Here is a 27,053-nt window from a genome sequence, read left to right on the forward strand (position 1 = left end):
TCAATGGTTTTATGCGAGTAAAATAAGGTTTTGAAAAGGCTAATCCCTAACTATATATGGTCTATAACCAATGGTTTTTTCAGTGAATTTTCAATGTTTTGTAAATGCAAATTCCTAACTATATATGGACTATAACCTATGCTTTTTTCTGTGAATTTCAATGGTTTTTTAATAGCAAATATCAAAAGCTGTCAAATGTCAAGTACGTGATAGGTAAAAACGTTTTCGTGTTTATGCACGCTGATGTGCTTTGAACGCTGCCCCCCCCTCCCCTCTTTACTCTTAGTAGTACTCTCTCTTTGCAGATAGTGAAGGGTAGTTAACGCAGACCTTTAACCCCGTTGTAATCATTCGTGCATGCTTGTCTCTCCATTTGATTGATTGTTATCCAAGCATTTACTGTTTTAGAATTGGTTCTCTTTGGTTCATTCTCTATTTACAAACAAGCACAAAGTCGCAATACTCTGTTTAGTCTTTGCAGATACTGAAAAATCGTGTAAAAAAATAAAAGTAATCGAGCAAAATCAGTAGGCCACTAATTGGATCTCTTTTTGACGTCGCTAAAATACAAACATTAGGAACAACCCTTCATGAGAAATACGAAAATAGTGAGATGAATTGAGCTCCACACCATGAGGGCTGCAAGACAGCTCGGCTCCGTCACCCACCCCGCCCAAAATAACGACAAACCCTATGCAAATATTAAAAATATATACAACACACCAGCAAAGTAACAGGGAAAAACATTTTATTAAATAACTATTTACATAACTATTTTATACTTTTTGTTGCCCGATCCGGCTAGCTCAATCGATCGAGCATGAAACTCATGCACTCTGATAGCAAGCGTTGCTGCTGATGCTATGCAGACCAAAACTGGTTTTCAGTTTGTACATTTTTCTAGATTTTTCCATCCGAGGTTGGTTGAGTTTGTAGAACGATGGCTTCAGATTTTCCACATACGGTGTGGTGGCACGGACCGGGAGGGGGCGCTTCGCTCCTGCCCCCTCCCCAAGTAAGATTTTCATACGTGAAAGTACGTTAATGGTTTTGGTCCCTGAGTTGCTTCGATGTCACTGCCATTCTCAAATGGCATAAGTTCTGGATGTTGGGTGCCATAGTTCAGAGTTCTGAGCAGCGCTTGTAACACTGTCTGAAGCTGATTTCCACCTACTGTAGCTTCACTATTCTCAAAGTAAGTGAGGGTCGTTTGTGGACCTGACTGCATTTGAAAACAATGTGATATAGTACCTCCCTAAACCGCTTGACGGAGGCCCCCGAGGGGCGGTGTGATGGCACGGACTCGGAGAAGACGCTTGGCTCCGACCCCCTCCCCAAGTCTTATAGCACTGGTGTAGCCTGAGATCGCCCCCGACATAGGCGGCCGGCTCCCGGGGTCCGGCGGAACTTTTTGCCTTTTGATGACTCTTCTATTCTGGACCTTGTCCCACAATCCATTTGACCTGAAGACACGCTGTAGTGGGGCGCCCCTTTACCGTTTTAGTTGCCATTCCGCCCGCTTTTGCTACACTGTGCCTCTTCCGCCATGCAGCTGTTTACCGCCCGCTCTTGCGACTACAGCGTCTCGCTCACCATGTAGTTGAGTTGCTCCCGCTCTTGCGATGCAACGATAAGCGGCTGCCACAGGACTCTCAAAATGGCGGCCGGCTCTTCAGATTTGGGCGTGGTCCACTAAAATGGCCCTGGGACACCTTGGAACTCGGACGCTTCCCTGATAGGGCTTGGGTCCCATTCTCGAAAGCGTCCCCTCAGCCGTGAAGATTCTACAAAAGTCTTGGGGGCCCCCGACTCCCGCAGGCTTCCGGTGGGGAGCGGCTGCCATGTTTGCTCGTGGAATGGCCACGACGGAGCTACGAGATGGTGGTGCTCTCATGCTGACGCCAGCTTTAGTCTGAAACATCCAGAAACACTGTAGACTACCAATTCGATCAGTTCCGGTAGCGCCCCAACATGACCCGGTAGAAAAGAACTTGCCCTCCCCTCTTTGACTGATGGTTCTTGTTGCCTGTCCCCTCTGTTGTCATTTAACAGAACTTTTTGGACTGCTGAAAGGGGTTGTGTTCCGAACGCTGGTTGGTGGAGACATTTTGACTATATTCTTGACCTACGTTGTCGCGTAATGCGTTATATGACACGCCGCGTTAGCGCACCCGGAAGTGATCCGGGGCGCGGCGCGCAGCGCGTAACGTAAGCATAACAGGTCATGTGACTTGTTAATAAAACTTTTCATTGGTTCATTTTACTTTTGTTATTTTAATGATGAAAAGCTTGGTCATATGACCTAAAAATTACGCTTTTTATTGGTTTCGAACATTATTTTTTTTTAAACATATATGTTGTAATGTTCCAGGCTAATGTACTTTCCCGGAAAATTTACAACTGTCCTGCAAGTAAAATATATTCCTTTTTCGAGAAAAAGGGCGTTTCTTCGTCCCATGACGGGGCCGTTGAGTAAAAGAGGCTCGGCCTGCTGTCTTACTCGCCGATACGCCTGATTATCAGATTCTTATCAATCACTTTATGTTGCAGGAGTGGAAAACACAACTGCCCTTGACCATTTATCTTTACTGCGTTCCTACGTATTATACCTTTTATCCGTCATGTAATTGGACTGCTTTATTTCACTTGCCTTTTTCTGATTCGAAAACAGTGACTAAAAGTAAAAACTTTACCAATGTAAATACTACTACCATGTTTTGTTTTAAAAACCTTTATTGTGAAAATGTCAGTATACAAATACGGGCCTATAACCACGTGGGCCGGCCACGGAGCAAACTGGAAATGTATATGATGAGGAGACATTTACACTGTAGAGGAACGTAACGAGCGGGCCATTAGGTTGCAAGAACTAAGGTGTCTAACAGTTGCGGAATCGGTGGACGTACAGTTTGTAATTAAAATACGACAAAGCCACTTACAAAAAAATCATCTAGATATACATTTGCGGGCAAGTACCATGGGTGACGTTAATTCGAACTTTCAATAGTACAGTAATCAATAACACATCAGAACTTAATATCAATAGGGATGTCGAAATATTCAATCAATTCTCGTCCCCGCCCGCCATGAGCATCAACACTACATTCATATCTCGTGATATCAAGGTTGTTCAACCAGTACACAACAAGGAGTTACGAGTCCCATTTATACCGGCGCCATTTTGGGCGAGGCCGGGCAGGTCCAAGATATAGTCAAAATGTCTCCATCAACCATCGGCCAGACTAGAACCCCTTTCGGCCCTTTATGCTACAAGATGGTGTCTTCCATTTAGAAAATATTGTTGGCAGCATTTTGAAAGGAAAGATAAACAGCCGTTCTCCTAGTGAGTCTCACATTGTTACATTTAGGAAGAATGTTGAAGAGTAGTATGTTGAAAATCTGAAGACATTGTTCTACAAACTCTCAACCAGCCTTGGATGGAAAAAAAAATCCTGAAGAATGTACAAACTGAAAACCAATTTTTGTCTGTATAGCATCAACAGCAACGCTTGAGTCAGCTTTGTGTGAAGCCGCCATTTTGATTCAATCAATAGCGTCCCCCTGCACACATTCAGGGACCTGGTCGTGTCTTCAGGTCAAACGGATTGTGGGACAAGATGCAGAATGGAAAAGGGAAAAAGTTCCGCCGGACCCCGGGAGCCGGCCGCCTATGTCATAATCCTACTTTGTTGGAGTACTATATATTTTTAAAAAATCGGGTGAATGGGGCCTTGAATCGGGTTATTGTCATGTATGGGGTAGTGAATAGGGTGAAAGGGAGGTGTCGGGCGGGCACAGGGTGTGATTCTCAGGGAAGAGCAGCGCAGATGGGGGGAAGTTTATGGCCCATGCATGAGAGAGAGAGCGGGGGTGACCAGTGCGTGGGGGAGATGCTTGCGAGGGTGCGGAGCCGTGCTGAGGATCGGCGGCGTGCAGAGAGTGGGTCTGGTCAAGGCATCTAAAATGGCTGCTGTGCACGACAAAATTGTGGCATTGGAAAAAAAGCAAGATGGCGCAGACAATGTTTATCAATAAGGATTCATTTATAACAAAATATTTTATCGCAGTGACAAATTGCCGGTCAACACTTCCTGATTTCCATCGAATCGAACGTTAACAGACGTCACGCAGCAAAAAAAAAAAAAAACGCTCACGCACAGCCGCTGGAAGACATGTATCAACATATATGAGCCTCCTCAGCCACCCTCAGAAAACATAAGGGATCAGGATACGTCTCCCGCACCCCCTTATACCTAGTCATTTAATTAAAACGAAACACAAAATGGCGAATTCCCGTTTCGCTACCAGTTTGCGGCCCAGTTCGCGGCCTGAGAAGCACTTCTACCGTGAAAAATCAATTTTTTTTATTTTCCCCACGGGACCCTTTAATAACCCCAACATCATTCCTAGGGGGTCAAGAGGGGTCTACCTTGCCTCCTTTCATTAAATTCCCCCTTCGTTTTTCACCTCTTCTTCTCTCTCGATCCTACCGAGAGACAAGATGGCGGCCGCACAGCCGCTGGAAGACATATATCAACATATATGAGCCTCCTCAGCCACCCTCAGAAAACATAAGGGATCAGGATACGTCTCCCGCACCCCCTTATACCTAGTAATTTAATTAAAACGAAACACAAAATGGCAAATTCCCGTTTCGCTACCAGTTTGCGGCCCAGTTCGTGGCCCGAGAAGCGCTTCTACCGTGAAAAATCAATTTTTTTTTATTTTCCCCACGGGACCCTTTAATAACCCCAACATCATTCCTAGGGGGTCAAGAGGGGTCTACCTTGCCCCCTTTCATTAAATTCCCCCTTCGTTTTTCTCCTCCTCTTGTCTCTCGATCCTACCGAGAGACAAGATGGCGGCCGCACCGGACTGTTTAGAATGTTGACAGACACCGGAGAGCCAATCAGCTTCGCTACGCAAAGCTCCGTTACGCGAAAAGTAAGCGGACCGGAGCGCAGCCCGGAGCGCTGTTACAGATATATATCTTGTTTTGAACGTTAATTTCTCAAAATCCACTGGAGCACATATATTGAGACCTAGCAAAGGCACATCGGGCTAACAGTCCCTACAATTTTGCCAAGTTTCGTGCAAATCCATTCAGCCGTTCGAGCTAAAAGTGAGGCCAACCGCCCTATGGAAATTAACATGGGGAAAACGCGTTTTGGGACCCCCCTTTTTTCTCGGCCCCCCCTTGACGAAACCCCCCCAAATTTTAAAGGGCTGCTCAGAAACAAAATGTGCCATTTTCCTGAAAATTTCAGCCGATTCCGTCCACAAACGCCAAAGTTATTAGACATAGAATTTTCAAAAATCCCATAGGGAAAAAATCCTAACTATATATACCTACTGGCGAGACGCCAGTAGGTAATATATATAAATATATGACAAGACATCCCTCCATATGTAGAAGAACCAGAGGCCAGAGGGGGAGTCCGGGGATTAACCAAGCTTTATTTGGCAGTGTGAGCAAAAGGGCGGATGCATTTCGGCCCATAGCCTTCCTCAGCGCCCTGTATTGCAGAGGGTTCTTCACCAAAATTGCCCCAATACAGCATCACAGTCTTTTAAATCCTGCAAACTCCTCCCCCTTGTTGATGAAACACAATGATGAAATATATAAAGAACTCCGTCACTCACACGCTGCTGGCTCCCTTCTGAGCCACATGCAGGAACGGACACGGACCACGGTAATTGGATGCCAAAATTTTATTTTAGTGCTGCCACCATAACGTTTCAGCCCCGTAGAGCCTTGATCACATGACAGAATATACCTATATAGCTATATGAAATCAGCATTATAATTGTGCTCTACAAATTGACCAGATACCTGTCATTTAAATGACATGCACACCACACATTTTTTGGTCTCGCAGAGAGACCTATTGCCGCCCATCCACAAAGCTGACTTTTACGATCCGGATTTGTAGAAGTGCACGTGCTCGTGACCGCGCTTCTATCCCCCTGCCTTGCTCTTCAAAGGCTCCCCTTACCGTGACTCGCATTTCTGCCGAGCCATCTGTTCCACAGCCTTACTCGGATTTCTCCTCCCCCTCCCCTCGTGGACGAGCATGCCTAAGCCTTCCCACTGCCAGCAGCATTTCTCCACGGCCGCCAGGCCACATCAAAGGTTTCCCCAGCACTGCCCCCACATATCAATCACCCTCCCACGCCAGCAGCTCTTCCCGCTCCGCCCCCCGCTCTCCGCCACCCGCTGCATCAAAGGCTTTTTTTTAAATTTAAATTACCATCAGTTCCAAAGCCTTCTTTGAGAGCAGCTCTTCCCGCTCTGCCCCCCCCCAGCCATCTGTCCTTTATTTTCTCGCATTTCTCCTCCCCCTCCCCAGCTGCCAGCACCTCCCCTCTCTCCCCTCGCACACAGCCTTACTCTTTTTTTTTTTATTTAAACCTTTGCTTCATCGATTTACATTTCCTCTCTGTGATAACGATCTTTACAAGGGGGCAGCGCATTTCACTTTATTGTGCCACTGCAGACTCCCATTCAAACACCTCTACTAACTGTTGGAACAGTTGGAACGGCTTCAGTTTCTCTTCTGCTCTAACTTCATTTATTCCATTTTTTCTACTTAAGCACAGCGACATACTTTGCTTACATTGAGTGCGCCATATGCGCTTTCACTTTAGAGCAGGCGGGATGATACGGACGTTTGTTAGCAACGCCATAGAGTTCCTGCTCATACGATTGTCTCCTTTTCAAAATCAAAATGCACTATTTAACATTATTAATTACATCGAACATGCAAAAATAACACGTTTGAATTGGCATGCCTAAACTAGTTAATGAGTTTTATTTGCTTACAGCTTGAAAAGCGTGTATAGCTCAGAGACAGCTACTGTGTGCATTTCTACTGGGGGGGAAAAGCCTTTTAAAGAGAAGAGCGCAGGAACCTGGGAATATTTTAAGCCGTTTTTTATTTGAAAATTACTGCTATATATTTGCGTGACACACCCTGAACTACGGGAACCAGGTTTTAATTATTTCAAATCATAGCACGTCTTACCCCCTTCTAATAAGTAAGCTGAATTAAAAATCAAACTCATCCCGCCGCAAATCCCTACAAATTGCATGCACGCAATGGTTCTACATGCCTAGAAGCGATCAACTTCACATTTAAAAAAAAAACACTTTAGACACATGACAAAACACAACCCGCGTCCAAAAGTAAATTCTGAGGCTATTTCCTTGTGGGGACTGTCACAAGTATGTTCCCCATTTGCTTGTCAACTCCCGCATTCCAGCTCCTAGAAGAGTATTTATGTTTCTGACAATCCGCACTTACCCGACAGGTTCTTACACCAAGCACCTTCTTCCTTCTTCAGTGTCTTCTGTTGGTAAAATATGTTCGCCAACTAAACAGCTCGAATGTCAAAGTTCTTTTTTGAACATCGATTACATAAAGTTAGCTTAAAACCTGCCTTTCGTGGAACTGCGTGCATTAATTTTAGTTCAAGTTCCCAGTGCACATTGTGGCGGGAAGATCTGCCTGGCAAAGCCTCTTTTCGAATGGAGTGGTTTATTTAATGCTTCAGTATAATGGAAGCAGCTACATTTGTAACAGAGAATGCAGTGTAATATAAAGGAAACAAAAGTTAAAAGTACCAGAGCCCCACTCTGTACATTCAGAGGTAGAATGCACGTATAAATGATGTTAGGAGGACTATAGTTCCCATTGTGCTCACAGTGTAAACAAAAAAATGCAGACATAAGCTGAATGACAGATGGGCACAGAGGCCGCAGTTTATTCTACCATCCCAGCAGAATAGTGAAAGGTGAAGTGCAATGTCTCCGTCGCGTCAAACCACCATGTGAATTCAGAACATTGCTTGCAGAAGGTTTTATTCGATGGTTCAATGTAATCGCATTTAATGTGCTATTTCATGAATGAAATGGCTACAAACGATCTTTTATAACTAGCGCTATCTCACACAGTACACTCAAATGGGCTGATTCATAATAGCATAGAAATGCATGTTTGAAGTAGCAAGAGTAAGTCACAATGCGCATGCGCATAGTTAACTATGTTTAGTCTATTAGTAAGTTCCCTTAGCGTTATGTCAGGATACATGTATGAGGTAAAGCACACAGCAGTATTTAAGTAACAAGTGTGCAGTAGTGACTATCCTCACTCTTCCTATACGAATGGACGGTTGGGCCCAGCATATACACAAACCCCAATAGGAAGGCAGCAACAACAGAAACTTAAAAAATAAATGATAACAATGTGGAGACCCAGTAAAGTGCAGAACCTGGGGATAGATACGGTATATGGACAGTGGTTCTGTCACGAAGAAGCCCCTAACTGCCAGTTTCAAATGCCTCTGGGACCTCGATTGCCAACATCTCCCTTGTTTAACTAGCCCTTCAAACAGACAAGAGTCGCCAATGGGTCTGAAGCCAGACAGAGCCATCCTGCTTCATTAATGGATTTGCATTTGCACGTGAAAGCAGTAAACATGCACCAGGCGCCAGCAAAGCCCAAACTACACGGAGACATCCAGACATCGGCATTATTTCCTCTGTGAGCCGAGTTAGTTTACGCTTAACTCCTAACATACAAAGGTTGTATTTTTATTTAGAAATATATAGTATCTTAAACAGTAATGTGTTGGTGGTAAAATTGGAACGGCACTATGTTGGGCTCATCTAAGTATTTCCCCCTGTTAGCATTATGTTAGGGATTTTAGCCAATGTAAGGTTTTTTCTTTTCAGAAATACTTTATTTGTTAGTCATAAACAACGTAAAGGATATTTTTTTATAGTTTTGCTTACACAATATTTGTACTACATTTAAAGTTTACACAGTACAGTAGATGATTAGCTATTTTTTTTTGTCACATTTACGCAAAAAGTATATAACTTTCCATTATGTATCTTGAATGGAGATTAAAATTGCTCTCACAGCTTTGTTTATTTTACTAGCCAAATTAATGCCATCCGTGCTTTCACCAGGCACACAGACATCAACAGTTGTTAGTGCACGTTTTCAGCAGGCACACTCCTCCAGACGTTAGTGCACACTTTCACCAGGCATACACACCACCAGTTGCCAGTGCATGCTTACACTAGGCACACACACCACTAGCCATTAGTGCACGCTTCCTCTAGACACACATACCACAAGCCATTATCACCAGTCAGTGCATGCTTCCATCATGCACACACACCACTAGCCTTCAGTGCACGCTTTCACCAGGTATAGACACCACCAGACATAATTGCACGCTTCCACTAGGCACATACCAAAAAACGTCAGTGCCCACTTTTACTAGGCATACACACCACCAGCCATCAGTGCACGCTTTCACCAAGCACACACCAACAGCCATCAGTGCATGCTTCTACAAGGCACACACATCATTCACCAGCCGTCAGTGTACACTTTCACCAGTCATACACACCAACAGCCATCAGTGCACGCTTCCACCATACACACACACACCACTAGCCATCAGTGCACACTTTCACCAGGCACACACCACCAACCATCAGTATACACTTACACCATCCATACACACCAACATCCATCAATGCACGTTTCCAACAGACACACACACACACACACACATCACCAGCCATCAGTGCACGCTTCCACCAGGCACAAACACCACTAGCCAATACTGCACGCTTCCTCTAGACACACACCACAAGCTATCATCAACAGTTAGTGCATGTTTCCATAATGCGCACACACCACTAGCCGTTAGTGCACGCTTTCACCGGACACACATACCACCAGCCATCAGTGCATGCTTCCACCAGGCACACACATCACCAGCCGTCAGTGCACACTTTCACCAGGCATACACACCACCATCCGTCAGTGCACACTTTCACCAGGCATACACACCAACAGCCATCAGTGCACGCTTCCACCATACACACACACAACTAGCCATCAGTGCACACTTTCACTAGGCACACACCACCAACCGTCAGTGCATGCTTCAAACAGCCATACACACCATCGGCCATCAGTGCACGTTTCCAACAGGCACACACACAACATGCCATCACCACCAGTTGTCAGTTCACGCTTCCAGCATGCACACACACCACTAGTTTCTTGTGAAACCGCTTTGCTTTATGAGTAGTTTCTCCCATTCATGGACTCAACATGCCATGCCCGCTTTCACTTTCAAAGCAGGGACAATGGTGGCTCTCATCATGACTGCACCAACCCTCGCGCTCTCTCTTACCATGACTCCCCTTCTTTCTGAAAGTGCTTTGCTGCCCTTCCCGCCCCATGCCGTGCCTTTCATTTGCATTTCTTAAGTTCATTGCAGTGATTTTGGGATCAACGGTGCACGCAGGCTATCTGCTTACCTTTCTTACCTTTCCCTCCATAAATTGTTAGTTGGTTTAATTAACTCCTAGCTATTTCCTCACTATACTTGTGTAATCATGTATGCAAACGGCACACATCAGGCAAACACCTAACAAGCTCCATATCTATGTTTTCGCTTGTTAGTTTGCTGGAAACTTTCATGAGGTGTTTTTAAAGTACATCTAGGGATTCGGTATTTAAATGCGTTAAAGCCGCATATGCATCTAGACATTAACAGCGTAACTAAGCAAGAAGCTTCAACCCTTCTCAAAGTGAGACACTGATCTGTATTTAACTTTAATATTTGTTATTGATGTGATTTAAAAAACAAAACAAAAACCTGGGGAGTACCCTTAAAGCCGAGGGGTTGGTGCAGCTCATCATTTGCCCCAAAAGTGTTCATTTAGCCGCATTACAATCTGCCGGTTTTATGAAAACCAACGAGGTATGTTTTATGAGGAGAAACCTGTAAAATAGACTAATTCATTTTTCTCCTTAATTGGGACAGCTGCTCTCTATGCTTTAGCTGCTGTTTGTGCTTTTGGTTTTGTTAATAAATGTTACAATAAGCAGAAGCCATGCTTAGTTAGCATTCACTTAAGCACTTTTATTTTCATTTTTCACATTCGCAAAGCAATTTATTTCTTTTCCGAACCCGCACAGCAGCTTGTTCTTCTCCTATCTCGCAATCACCTACTCCTGCTGTTCACGATGATAGAACTTGTTATATAGAGCTGCAGCACTTCCCAGCTGTTCCCGGCTCTCCCCCCTCACAGGGATCCTGACGCCCCGCCCCCTCAAAGCCACCCCTCTTTTCCCCAACGATGCGAGCTTTCGCCCCCACGGCCTCCTTTTTCCGATGGGTGCGCCCCCACCCCCGGATCATGGCTTTGTCGACTCTGAACGGGGCACACTCAGCAGCAGCAGCAGGAACAGATTCAGCACAGATATGGGATATAGCAGGATATCACTGTGCACACAACAGTGCACCTCTCCGTGCACCATTATACAACAGTGCACAACCCCATGCACAACTTTTAACTTTCACCTCATACTGTCAATTGTTTTACCCACCCCCGCTCCCTCCCTCATGTCCCTTCCCGCCTCCCTCGTGTACTCCAACAGTTCAAACTGAACATAATCTTCACAAAAGTTATTTACAAAAGTTTAAGGTATTGTCATTATAAATTAAAATAACTTTTATTTAAGTATTAATTATTAAAAAAAGTAAAAGCCATTGTTATTTGTAATGTCAATACATCTAAGTCACGTAAATACAACACATATTGCATTACAAAGGCTATAGGTGTCACATTTGCGAAAGTTAAAACTATTGGCATTGTAAATGACAAAGCTATCAATTTTGCTATTTTCAAAACCAACACATAAATACAAAATTTGTCATTTACAATATCAATAGCTCAAATTTCCCTAATGCGAGACCTATTGCATTGCAAATGCTTGTTTTAAAGATGATTGCCTTTGACTCTGTCACTTTGTGTTTATTTTACAGAGAAAAAGTGTCATATTATTTTAAGGACTCGAATGTAGTGATTATCCTTACCAGGTAATTCCTTCTGTCTGGAAGAAAATAGATTCTGGTCACGTCTTTCCGGTGCTGTCTGCGAAACGGTGTGTTTTTTGTCTACGTCGTTTTGAATTCCCATTCTAGTAAGAGGCGGCTGTTATGATTTGCGGCTACCATGAGAGGTGTTTATCTTCAGGAATGTTTTGTTCCTTGTGGCGGAAAGGTCCTCGTGCAGCTTTATGGGTGAGAGCTAAACTATACCGTGCGGTGAAAGCTACTTTAGTTTGCTCTGCATGAAACCACCTTTCAAGTTTGGCTGTATTGCTCTATTATGCTCTATTGTGTTATGCTGGATAAAAGGCCTTCCAGAAGAGTAGCTCACTACTAGGTTCCAGTTGCGAAATATTTACAAGAGAAACCTTATTTGTTCTCGGTGAATTAGTAACCGAAATAGCGAGTATTGTCAACGCCAGGAGATCTGGTTTTAATGTACAACAAATTCAAAGGCATGCACAAAAGCACAATAAATGTGTCATAATCTGTGTCTCTTTTTGTGTCAGGGCTGGGAACCAAAAGCAACCCTGGCAAATGATGTCAGACAAGCTCCCATCCTGTATGTACAGAGTGTTCCCGACAGCTGCACGGGGAGTTGACAGATTAATTTCTCCCTCGGGAAAATGTTTGAAAAACATTGCAAATATTGTGCATTTACAGCACATTTTTTTATTATCGATCCTTGTCCAAACATTGAATGTATGGGTGGAGACTGGATACAGGGATGCATGGCTCAATGAATGAATCGTTGGATGGTGATGTATGCATGGATGAATTCATTCAAGAATGGATGACAATGAATATGGATTTTTAGCTATGTGGAGCACATTGTCTCGATCCACTGAGCAAGAGTTGGTGCTCTGGTTTCCATTTTAGCTTCCCGATTTAAACATCACCCTCCTGAAACTTGACTGTGCCAATCCTTATGGAACATGCATAGCTCGGATGTATTTAACACAGAACACAGATTTATTGCCTCAAAGGCTAAAAATTGCTTTTTCTAGGGCAGTGATACTCAAATACAGCCCGGGGACTGCATGCAGCCCTCCTGCCCTCTAAATGCGGCCCCCTAGTCAACAACAGCCCTGGACTGCTGTTTACTCGACTCAACAATAACAGTTAAAACAAAGCTAAATAAACAGACAATAATTTATTTGAAGGTTAATTGAAGTTAAAGAAATGAAGTAATTAGGGTGTCCTGCACCACTAAACTTTAAAAATACCTTCTGCATTTTAAAGACATCTTGCAGCAAAAGTATGATAAAGTCTTTTCAAATTACAAGAAGCATTTGCAATGCAATAGGTCGCGCATTAGGAAAGTTTGAGCTATTGGTATTGTAAATGACACATTTTTTATTTATGTGTTGGTTTTGAAAATAGCCAAATTAATAGCTTTGTCATTTACAATGCTAATAGTTTTAACTTTCGCAAATGTGACCACTATAGCATTTGTAATGCAATATGTGTTGTATTTACTTGACTTAGCTGTATTGATATTACAAATAACAATGGCTTTTATTTTTTTTTATAATTAATACTTCAAAAGAAGCTATTGTAATTTAGAATCAATAGCTTAAACATTTGTAAATAACTTTTTTTTAAGATTATGTTCAGTATTTTGTATTGTGACGAAAATCCAAGAACAGAAGTGAAATATTAACATCATTTTGTGATATTTGTAATAAAACTTGAAACATTGAGAGAACATATTTGAAACAGTTGTTGTTGAATGGTTACACAGATTGATGCTGTGGTGGCGCTGAGTGATGTTGTGGTGGCGACGAGTGATGCTGTGGTTCTCAGTGATGCTGTGGTAGCGCATAGTGATGTTGTGGTGCCCCTGAGTGATGCTGTGGTGGTGCTGAGTGATGCTGTGTTGATGCGATAGATAGATAGAGTGAGGGCGATAGATAGAGTGATGGCGATAGATAGACATATAGAGTGAGGGCGATAGATAGATAGACAGAGTGAGAGTGAGGGCGATAGATAGATAGATAGATAGATAGATAGAGTGAGGGGCGATAGATAGATAGAGTGAGGGCGATAGATAGAGTGAGGGCGATAGATAGAGTGAGGGCGATAGATAGAGTGAGGGCAATAGATAGAGTGAGGGCAATAGATAGATAGAGTTAGGGCAATAGATAGATAGAGTGAGGGTGATGGATAGATAGAGTGAGAGCAATATATATATATAGAGTGAGGGCGATAGATAGATTGAGGGCGATAGATAGAGTGAGGGCGATAGATACATAGAGTGAGGGCGATAGATAGATAGAGTGAGGGCGATAGATAGATAGAGTGAGGGCGATAGATAGAGTGAGGGCAATAGATAGAGTGAGGGCGATAGATAGAGTGAGGGCGATAGATATATAGAGTGAGGGCGATAGATAGATAGAGTGAGGGCGATAGATAGATAGAGTGAGGGCGATAGATAGAGTGAGGGCAATAGATAGAGTGAGGGCAATAGATAGATAGAGTGAGGGCAATAGATAGATAGAGTGAGGGCAATAGATAGATAGAGTGAGGGCGATAGATAGATAGAGGGAGGGCGATAGATAGATAGTTTGAGGGCGATAGATAGAGTGAGGGCGATAGATAGACAGAGTGAGGGCGATAGATAGAGTGAGGGCGATAGATAGAGTGAGGGTGATAGATAGATAGAGTAAGGCGATAGATATATAGAGCAAGGCACGATAGATAGAGTGAGGGTGATAGATAGATAGAGTGAGGGCAATAGATAGATAGAGTGAGGGGCGATACATAGAGTGAGGGCGATAGATAGATAGAGTGAAGGCGATAGATAGAGTTAAGGGGATAGAGTGAGGGCGATAGATAGATAGATAGAGTGAGGGCGATAGATAGAGGGAGGGCGATTGATAGAGTGAGGGCGATAGACAGATAGAGTGATGGCGATAGATAGAGCGAGGGCGATAGATAGAGTGAGGGCGATAGATAGAGTGATGGCGATAGAGTGAGTGCGATAGAAAGACAGATAGAGTGAGGGCTATAGATAGATAGACAGATAGATAGAGTGAGGGCGATAGATAGAGTGAGGACGATAGATAAATAGATAGATAGATAGATAGATAGATAGATAGATAAATAGATAGATAGATAGATAGATAGATAGATAGATAGATAGATAGATAGACAGATAGACAGATAGATAGATTAAATAGAGTGAGGGGCGATAGATAGATAGATAGAGTGAGGGTGATAGATAGATAGAGTAAGGCGATAGATATATAGAGCAAGGGCGATAGATAGAGTGAGGGCGATAGATAGATAGAGTGAGGGCAATAGATAGATAGAGTGAGGGGCGATACATAGGGTGAGGGCGATAGATAGATAGAGTGAAGGCGATAGATAGAGTGAAGGCGATAGATAGAGTGAGGGCGATAGATAGAGTGAGGGCGATAGATAGAGTGAGGGTGATAGATAGAGCGAGGGCGATAGATAGAGTGAGGGCGATAGATAGAGTGATGGCGATAGAGTGAGTGCGATAGAAAGACAGATAGAGTGAGGGCGATAGATAGATAGACAGATAGATAGAGTGAGGGCGATAGAGAGTGAGGAAGATAGATAGATAGATAGATAGATAGATAGATAGATAGATAGATAGATAGATAGATAGACAGACAGACAGACAGATAGATAGATAGATAGATAGATAGATAGATAGATAGATAGATAGATAGATAGATAGATAGATAGATAGATAGATAGATAGATAGATAGATAGATAGATAGATAGATAGATAGATAGATAGATAGATAGATAGATAGATAGATAGATAGATAGATAGATAGATAGATTAGATAGAGTGAGGGGCGATAGATAGATAGAGTGAGGGTGATAGATAGATAGAGTAAGGCGATAGATATATAGAGCAAGGGCGATAGATAGAGTGAGGGCGAAAGATAGATAGAGTGAGGGCAATAGATAGATAGAGTGAGGGGCGATACATAGAGTGAGGGCAATAGCTAGATAGAGTGAAGGCGATAGATAGAGTGAAGACGATAGATAGAGTGAGGGCGATAGATAGATAGAGTGAGGGTGATAGATAGATAGAGTAAGGCGATAGGTAGATAGAGCAAGGGCGATAGATAGAGTGAGGGCGATAGATAGATAGAGTGAGGGTAATAGATAGATAGAGTGAGGGGTGATACATAGAGTGAGGGCGATAGATAGATAGAGTGAAGGCGATAGATAAAGTGAAGGCGATAGATAGAGTGAGGGCGATAGATAGATAGAGTGAGGGTGATAGATAGATAGAGTAAGGCGATAGATAGATAGAGCAAGGGCGATAGATAGAGTGAGGGCGATAGATAGATAGAGTGAGGGCAATAGATAGATAGAGTGAGGGGCGATACATAGAGTGAGGGCGATAGATAGATAGAGTGAAGGCGATAGATAGAGTGAAGGTGATAGATAGAGTGAGGGCGGTAGATAGATAGAGTGAGGGCGATAGATAGAGGGAGGGCGATAGATAGAGTGAGGGCGATAGATAGATAGAGTGATGGCGATAGATAGAGCGAGGGCGATAGATAGAGTGAGGGCGATAGATAGAGTGATAGCGATAGAGTGAGTGCGATAGATAGACAGATAGAGTGAGGGCGATAGATAGATAGACAGATAGATAGAGTGAGGGCGATAGATAGAGTGAGGACGATAGATAGATAAATAGATAGATAGATAGATAGATAGATAGATAGATAGATAGATAGATAGATAGATAGATAGATAGATAGACAGATAGAGTGAGGGGCGATAGATAGATAGATAGATAGAGTGAGGGCGATAGATAGAGTGAGGGCTATAGATAGATAGATAGAGTGAGGGCGATAGATAGAGTGAGGGCAATAGATAGATAGAGTGAGGGCGACAGATAAATAGAGTGAGGGCGACAGATAGATAGAGTGAAGGAGACAGATAGATAGAGTGAGGGCGATAGATAGATAGAGTGAGGGCGATAGATAAATAGAGTGAGGTGGCCTTGTGGTGGATGTGGTGGTGGTGGACATAGTGGTGGTGGAGGTGGGTGTGGTGGACGTAGTGGTGGTGGATGTGGTGGTGGTGGTGGATGTAGTGGTGGACTTGGTGGTGGAAGTGGAAGTGGTGGTGGTGGAGGTAGACGTGGTGGTCGACAAGGTAGTGGCCTCGTGGTGGACGTGGTGGTGGCCATGGTGGTGGTGGACATGGAAATCGAGGTTGGAAACCAACAGATAACAGGGCACTCAACGAAATCCAGGGTAAAATTAAAAAGTCTAAATGTAAATCAGTGCTTCCAGGGTGGAGGATGCAGTTACCAACATCCACAAGGTAGTACCTAAGTAAAACCACAAGTTAAAGTGATTCCCTCCCGAGCACTCAAATAACAATATAAAGAAAGTAAATTATAATGATGTTCAGTTCATTCATGTCTTAATTGGCACAGTTTCCACAGTCCAGTTTCGAAAATTAAGGTTCCAATATTACGGAATTGATTATGCAACCAAATTTATTTTCTTCAAATTCATATTCATTCCAGTTAGTACATCATTTCTTCAAGATGCAGCCAACACGTGTTTCGTCATGGCAGTTGTAAAACACATTGACTTCCTCAGGGCTGCAATCCAAATAAACATACAATTCTCATAAGTCAATGGGACTCCATCCTCACCCACTCCCATATAACATATACAATAATTCCAGAAGGGAATAGGCAGAGTCAGAGTACCTAGTGGAAAAAGGAGAATGTGAAAAGATAGCAAAGCCAACACCATAATCATGCTCCACCTACTATAGGTGAGAAGCAAGTAGATCCATTACCAGAATAAAGGTAGTATCATCACAAACCCAAAATCATACCGTGCATTTATCTCTATATTATATCACCCGTAATTTCCGTATAGACGTCCCAGTCATAATGGTGGAGATTCCGGCCCGATGGTGGAGATTCAGGCTGGTGGTGGAGATTCCGCCACCAGCCGAAATCTCTGCCACCAGGCAGGAATTTCCACCATCGGGCCGGAATCTCCAGCCCAAGTGAAGACATAAAGTTAGTATGAGTAAGTGCATTCTGTGAATACCAAAATAAGTAAGTGCATCCTGTGAATACCAAAATGAGTAAGTGCATTCTGTGAATACCAAAATGAGTAAATTAATTCCGTGAATACCAAAATGAGTAAGTGCTTTCAGTGAATACCAAAATGGTAGTAAGTTTAGGATTTTGTTGAAAGTTAGTTCTGTGAATCAGACCCTAGATGTATATGGTTCGCTTTCCCTACACCCACCTTGCCAATCCGCCCCCTCCCATTGGCCCCTATTCCCCGACCGCCACCCTGCTGGCATCAATGCGGCCCGGGTCACATCACAGACCAAAGTTTGTGGCACCTGGGAAAATGTTTGTGAGTACCCATGATCTAGAGGAACACCCTAGGCCACAGACAAAAGACAGCTTTCCTCTTATTCACTTAGCGTCGTCGTCAGGGCACCTGTGGTGAGAGCACAAATCTTTCTAAGTTCATGATAACAATCTGTCATTCTAAGCAATTGCCACTCAATGCAATGCGATGATTTGACATACTAAACTGAAATATGTTGCAAAGATGACATTATAAAGAAATCCACTGTTTTGAATTTTGAAGAGTCTTGACCATGCATGAACTGGACTCTCTGAGTCAAGCAACTGCAGACCCTTCACCTCCTCCCCCAGCCCTAAAGGTCAGCACTGCTTGTGGCGACCCTGCACATTAGTGCTTAACTTGTAAAAAAATATAAGTGCAGGTGCCCAAAATGTTTCTGAAAAGCCCAGCAATTTCCACCACTGGCACCACCAAATTAGACCACAAGTGTTGCCCACTGTTTACATCAGCCCCATCCAAAAACATATGCAATGCCTAACTTGAATAGTAGCAAGTGAGCTACGCTAACAAGCCTATCATACTCAAGGGGAGTTCCCTCTGAGAATATTTTGAAAAGTTAGGTCAAACTGTGCTTTTGGCAGAACAATTTCAACCTCCATTGCTGGCACCGCCCGCGGCAATTGGATTCCGTGCTATATTTTTTATTGCATTGTTCTGTTGTTGCATTTATATATTGCTTCATTCCATTTACAAGGTGCTGAAGTGCTTCTCTTGGCGAGTAGTACACTGCTATGGTGGAATGCCTTGGTTTCATCAACACAGTACAACTGAAGAGAAAGGTTTAGAATACAACCTACTTTAATTATGAGCAGACATACGGGAAGAAACAGCTCGCAATAGCACAAAACCCTTTTTGATATCAGTTGCTGAGACATCAACGCTCCTATAAATTGTAGTGAAACAGAGAACTACATTTAAGCACCAGAGTGGCATTATCATTTAACTGTCAATTTCTTTAGAAGCAGAGAACTGTCAAAAGAGGATTTTACGACAAAGCAGCACACACCTCTACAGATGGGCTTGTGCATTATCTGGGGTTACAAGCTTTGATGAGTTTAGTTTACTAATCTGAAGCTATTTGTAATTTCCAGCAAAAGTAGATATTTCATTATTATTGATTTAAGTACTTTCACCAAGGTGGTTCTAACAACTACTCACAGGGCACAAGATGTTTTGCAGTAAACCATGAAATATTTGTTTTGTCCAATATTTGTTTTTCGATCTTAAGTTATGAAGTCCTTCTCCATCAAATGGATGAAAGCCTTACCAAACAGTCATGGAACACAGCCCGCGCCTGAGGTGTGCATAGACCAAGTTGCCTCTTGCAACTAGCAAATCAAATTATAAATCAAAGTCTCATCTAAATGCACAGGGACTCCCTGAGTGCACACAGGCTGCAGCTCTGAGTGCAATTTTGTCACAGAAAGAATTGACGTAAAGTCCCTAAGGTCTGAGTCCATCCTATGTAGGCCTCGACTTCATCTTGACTAATGGAGGTAGCCAACCTCCATGATTTATGCAGAATCATTGTCATGACTGCTATTACATACCAGTATCACCTGACCTTATCTTTCCAAGAGCTGTGAAAGCATCAAACCCTCTGATCAATTACGCAAATACAATCAAAAATGCACCATTTGTCTGGGTCAAATGCCTATTTTCCACCATGTCAAGGATGATCGAAAACACATATCGACATATAGTCAAGATAGTGTAGTCTGAATTGATATTCTTTTGCCTTTGCATCCACGCCCGTCCACGTCCGGACCGCAGCCAGCACCAGCCATGCTGACCAAAGTTACAGCAACTACGCCTTACCTGGTCAAGAGAATCACTTTTGGCTATGAACACCAACAAATGTCATGGCAAGGTCATAGTGGACCTTGCCACAGTGGATAGAGAATACTGTTGCAAGGACTGTAATTTTACTTTGATGAAAGCAGCAGGGCCATCAAGGTAATATAGGGCCTTCACAGTCCTCAGCACCAACAGTCAACTGGCAGTTAGAGCCTGCTTAGTCAATTGCAGATCTCTCCAGAAACATGCAGAGGACATTTGGCTTTCTCTAGACACTAATGAGTGGGACTTAATGTTCCTAATAGAAAATGGTTAAATGAGGCCTAACTTAATGCTAGCCATCACCCCCAGCTTCCGGATTATGTGCCGTCAATAGAGGGGAGAATAGATCAAAAGGAGGCAATGCTGTAATTTTCAGAGACATGTGGGGGTTTACCTCAGAGAGGGTGGTCCCATTGGTAAAATTGAAGCTCTCTTTTTCTGTATTAGGTTTCACCCTCTACATCCTTGGCGGGCTTGCTAGTATACAGACCCCAGGCAGCCCTGCCATCCACCTAGTAAAGCTCTGCTATACAATCACGCAACTTTCTTTCCAAATCTCTAACTTCATAGTTCGGGTGACATTGACATACATGCAGATGACCGTAGTTGTACTCAGGCGGCCCAGTTCTTGGAATCTCTGGATAGCCTTAACCTCAGGCAACTGGTATCTACACCCATTCACAGTGCGGGTTGCATGCTGGATTAGATTTTTTCTAACACACCGAACCTCCGTGTAGGTGCCCCTCTAGGTCTGACGTTGTCTGACTACTCATTTGTTCCATGTACCTTTAGACACGAGACAATGCCCGCAGACCAGTGGCCTAATGCTGAAAGATCAAGGGATTGGCGTAAAGCCACTGCAGGGTCACTGGGGCCGGTACTTTTAAAGTCACTGCCTCAACTAACAGGTGACTCAAACAAGGACTCTCTGGGGTTCAACGCATGGGGAGCAACTGCCTTAGTGACGGTGGTACCCCTAAAGACAGCAGCCAGGAAAAGAGCTACACCCTCCACCCCTAAGTTCTCTAGAGGCCTTTGTCAGGCTGACAAAGGCCTGTATACAGCAGGCCTAAAACAATTTCACAGGTTAGACGCCACAAGATAGGAGAATATTTTGCCAACTGCATAGAGAATGCAGCTAACTCCACTAAAGAAATGTTCAAGATCACTAAATCTTTTACTAACCCCACTGCCAATGGCTCCTTTCCTCCTTCCCCGAAACTCTGTTCTAAGCTGTCTGACTTCTTCGAAACCGAGATTCTCGACATCTATTCTACATTTTCTCTAGAAGAGGGACTCCTCTCACCAGCACCGCCCTCTAGCTCTAATGTCTCAATGTCAGAGTTTGTCCCAAGGCCCCTTGAGGAAACACTTGCTGAACTACAGAGATATAAATCAGGCTCTCCAGGAGACCCATTCCCTGCCCGCTTTTTTAGTGTGCTGGCACACCAGGTAAATTGGATACTCAATCAGATCTGGAACGCCTCCCTGAAGATAGGCATTTTCCCTGAGATTTGGAAACATGCCTTCCTACTCTACTTAAGAAACCAGCGGCGATCCTGAGATTCTTACTAACTTCAGGCCTATCTCATTGTTACCTGACCAGCTGAAATTCTGCTGACGTTTGTGCATAAAAAACTGTCAACATTCATAGAATCCAACGGCCTCTTCCATCTGCCCCAACCAGGCTTTAGAGCAGCCCATAGCACAAGACAGCGTTATTAGAAGTCTCAAAACCTATAAGAGAGTCGTTGGACCAAGGATCCTAAGCTATGTTGCTGCTGCTGGATCTATCAGCAGCATTCGATACAGTCTCACATTCTATCTTGATTAATAGGCTCCTTCAGGCTGGTGTGAGTGACATGGCATTATCCTGGTTACTCTCTTTTTGGGAAAAGCGCTCCCAACAGGTGTCCCTTTCTCCATTTCTCTCATCACAGAAACCTCTGAGGTGTGGTGTTCCACAGGGCTCAGCACTCAGCCCGCTACTCTTTAACATCTACCTCGCCCCACTGGCAACTCTGATTGAATCCTGGGGTGTGAGAGTGGTGTCTTACACAGATGACACACAGTTGTTTTTCTCCATTAAAGAACACTCAGCGAAGGCGTTCTACAACTTCAAGTCCTGGCTAAAAAACATCTCAGGGTGGATGCATAAAAACTGCCTGAAATTAAATGCAGACAAAACGGAAGTCCTGTTTTTTAGCCAAGCATCTCCGCCTCCTCCCAGTTTGTGGTGGCCGTCAGACCTGAATCCACCCCCACCCTCCTCAGATTCAACCAGGAATCTGGGAATTAGGCTAGACAAAGAGCTCTCCTTCTCTGCCCAGATACAACATATCTCGTCAACCTGTTTCTGGAAGATGAGGGCTTAGAAAATTCCTTCACTTCCTGCTGGAGGAACACCGGAAGACTGTAGTCTATGCACTGGTCACGTCTCAATTGGACTTTGCAAACCTCCTATACCTGGGGTTACCTACACATCTTTCGAGCAGGCTCCAAGTTATACAAAACTCCACAGCAAGACTAATTAGGACGGTACCCAGGCCACACCACATCTCTCCGGATTTGAGGTATCTCCCCTGGCTTCCGATAATCAGGAGAATTGAATTTAAAGCATTGACCCTTGTATTTAAGACCACCAGAGGCTTGGTATTAAGATACCTTAAAAAAAGGCTGCAGATATACCAGCCAACTCGAGTCCTGAGATCCAACAACTTGCAACTCATGAAAATCTCTTGATACCGGAAAGCACAACTGGGTGGCAGATCCTTCCTGGTGCAGTCCTCTAAACTCTGAAATTCCGTCCCGTCACATTTGCACCTGTTGGAATCAGAAACTGAATTCCAGAGAGCCTTAAAGATCTGGCACTTCTGGCAGTGACTGCCGGCCCTCCCAATCCCCTTCTTGTGAGCGTACCGCCAGCACCGGGACACCTCCACCGAGGTAGCTGTGCCCTTTAGAAACCCTTCCTTCATTCATTCATTCATTCTACAATAACCTGTCTTTCACATTCATCGATGGTGAATTCAACTGAGCTCACCCATGGATAGGAAAGCACAATTTGAAGAGTTATGTCAAAGTTGTAACTTACACAACAGAAAACAAATGAACAGTGCGGGAAGGACTGAAGCCAGCTCTACTGTTTCCACCTTTATCACAGAAAGAGATAATGCCACCAACTTTACGTGTAGTTTATTAGACAACGCAAGGGGAAATAATACAATGCAGCTATACCACAAAATTAGCAGATATAATCAGTAAATAGTGCTGATTTATAAGAAAGTACTAAGGTTAGACAAACTAAATGCAGCTTTAATAAAATGACAACAGATTAACTGTTCAGAGTGCTACTTTATTCCAAAGCGCTCAAAAACCAGCAGGACGTGTTGCAGCTTTATTAGACATTGCAAAGGATGGTGGTAAGGAGAGCTGTTTTATCACAGAGTAGATGGTGCAACTTTATCACAGAGTGTGAAGGTCAGCAGTACAGAATGCAGATGCAGCTCTGCCCTTCGTGACCAGCAAGTGAATCTGAAGAGCAAACACAATAACCTCTTGCAGCATTACCACGTTCATAAATCAGCCGTTTGCCAGTGTCAGTCTAGCTCCTCCATTTTACTTGTACAGCAATTGTTTGTACCCTGCTCCCAAAGGCACGCTTTACCCTGAGGCCTGCTCCTGGAAGCCATTTCAACTATAGGAACATATTGCAGCCATGGTGCTGCAAGGTAATACATCCCCGAGTAACCTATCTCTTCCCAGATAGAGCAGGATCGCAGATGCTCTTGTATCGATTATCGAATATTCAGTGGTGGATGCACAGGATCCGAAGCAGTGGGGGTGGGGGTACAGACAAACTGTAAAATAAAATAGAGAACTTACCTGCCACATTTCTCCTCTCCTGCTCTGGTCCTGGGCTGAACACACTGCACAGGCTCACATATGGCAAGTCCTGACAAGCTCTGATGCTGGGAATGCTATTCCCAGTATGAGTTAGAAAACAAAAGGCGTTATGTCCTTTATGTGGTGAGGGCTAGACCCAATACCAGTGGTAAACAACACGAAATGCCCAAACCACAGTGACTCAATACATATTTGTTACAGGGAAAGAAACCAATTTATTGTCGCTTCCCTAGACACTACCATTTTGCGTCAATCATTTTATGTTTTTATATTTGCAAAAAATTTCATAGCAGAAAAAAACATTTAAATTCAAATATTTACAAGACTAAACAAACTTCAAACATACATTAAGGGCTAAAGTTATTTACACGTTTAGAAACATAATCACATACATTAGAAATGTTCTCACATCTAACATTTAACGAAACAATTGTTACAAAAATAATAAAACCATTTTTATCACAAACAATGAATATCACAAACACTAAATGAGAGAAAATAAGGGTTGGGAGAAATATAAGTAAATAGATGACTTATATATATTTCAAATGCTGGACCAGCCGGTCCTAGTATTTATGAAACAATGATAGTTTGTAACTCCCAAACAACACTGCCGACGTGTTTCTAGACCAGGCATGAAGTCACTGGTCTGTCATCAGGGCTGTATGTATCTTGTATCTATGGGATACAAAACCATTATTTTACTTAATCTGGTGTGTGGGCTCCTTATTACCGTAAAGTAGCTGTAAAATGCTGTGTGCTACATACCAAGGTTGTTCAAAAAGGATTTTCGGGGCGTGTCTTATGAAGGTCCGTTTTAGTAAATAACGTGGCCCACCAGGGATCCCTAAAAAGATTTTATAGTTGTTTTAGATTTACGTTGTTAGTTAAGATCATGCCGTCATTGGCCAAGTCAGAGTGAAAAAATGAAAGCGTACCTTATTGTTAAGGTGATGCCGGATTATGGCAGAATCAATTAATAGCGGCGTGACGATCAAATTCAGCTCTATGCTAAAAAAGAGAGAGATCAACATTCAAGGGCTTAGCGACGTGTAAATGATGTACCACACTCGCTCAGAAAATTCCAAAAAAGCCAGTTGCCTACCTTATTATGATCTCTTGTTCATACGTAAAACGGCTCATAAATGTCACCGTTCTAAAGAAAAAGCAAAGAGGCAGCCTTAGTGGGATAATTTTACTAATCCAACTATGGGCGAGCACGTGTGGATGCAGAAGGGGCACATACCTGCTGTTGTAGCCGCTGCTCTAACTTGCTCGATTCGAGTTTCTCTCAAGAAAGATGGCCGCCGCTATTTCCTGTTTGTTAAGTATGCAAAAGCTATGCTGATGCATTATGGGGCATGTAGTCCCATGAATACAAATAGTAGTTTTTTGTTTGTAATTAATCAATAAGACATAAATTGCTGTTATGCCCTAGGCATATTATCGTAAACAACCTTATAAAGTATTCGGGAAAGGTTGGTGCCTCACACCCAAGTGTTTCAAATGTGATGTACATATTGGGACAGCGAGTGACTCTGCTGTGATGTATTAACATTTGAAGGGCATCTGAGGGCCAGGGACCAATTTCGTTATTGTGCTCATTAGATGGAGGACCAAGACCAGCGAACAAACCAGGGATGTCTAACCGGTACAAAGGACAGGATATAATTAGATGTGTGCTATCTCAGACAGATTGTTCAGACCAGTCTGTGCACTATAAAATTTTAGAATAAGATACGCTTCTTTTTGTAACAGAACGCGCTAGATGTCATGGCATTTGGACCTGGAATTCACAATGTACAAAACAGACCATTTGAATTCTTGTTCATTGTGAGACTTTTCACAAAAATGCTCCACCATTGGAGCGGACATGACTTTTCTCTTGATTCATGATCGGTGCTGGCTTATTCTTTGGTTGACTTGCTGACTGGTTTTTCCAATATAAATTAATTGGCATGGACATAGAATCATATACACAACGTTCTTCGTTCTACAGTTAGAAAATTCTTTGTACTTCCACTTGACCGCATGGTGGACGAACTCATCACCTTCTATTGTGCTGGAGCAGGCAACGCAATTACCACATTTGTGGTGGCCCTCGATTGGCTTAAGATTCCATTGCGCCAATAAATCGCTTTTGGGCTTAGGAATAACTACATCAGCTCTAATCAGTTCTAGGCCAATTTATTTACTAAAACGGACCTTCATAAGACTCACCCCGAAAATCCATTTTGAACAACCTTGGTATGTAGCACACAGCGTTTTACAGCTACTTTATGGTAATATGGAGCCCACACACCAGATTAAATAAAATAATGTTTTTGTATCCCATAGATACAAGATACATACAGCCCTGATGACAGACCAGTGACTTCATGCGTGGTCTAGAAACGCGTCGGCAGTGTTCTTTGGGAGTTACAAACTATCACTGTTTCATAAATACTAGGCCCGGCTGGTCCAGCATTTGAAATATATATAAGTCATCTATTTACTTATATTTCTCCCACCCCTTATTTTCTCTCATTTAGTGTTTGTGATATTCATTGTTTGTGATAAAAATGGTTTTATTATTTTTGTAACAATTGTTTTGTTAAATGTTAGATGTGAGACCATTTCTAATGTGTGTGATTATGTTTCTAAACGTGTAAATAACTTTAGCCCTTAATGTATGTTTGAAGTTTGTTTAGTCTTGTAAATATTTGAATTTAAATGTTTTTTTCTGCTATGAAATTTTTTGCAAATATAAAAACATAAAATGATTGACACAAAATGGTAGTGTCTAGGGAAGCGACAATAAATTGGTTTCTTACCCTGTAACAAATATGTATTGAGTCACTGTGGTTTGGGCATTTCGTGTTGTTTACTATTCCCAGTATGAGAGCAGGGCTGGGATTGGTCTGAGCACCGTGGTTTGAGGCTCAGACTGTGTCAGCAAGGCTGTCTTTTCTCCACCCGGTTTACAACAC

Source organism: Lissotriton vulgaris, chromosome 3_1 (genome assembly GCF_964263255.1).
Source record: "Lissotriton vulgaris chromosome 3_1, aLisVul1.2, whole genome shotgun sequence".
Classification (NCBI taxonomy): domain Eukaryota; kingdom Metazoa; phylum Chordata; class Amphibia; order Caudata; family Salamandridae; genus Lissotriton; species Lissotriton vulgaris.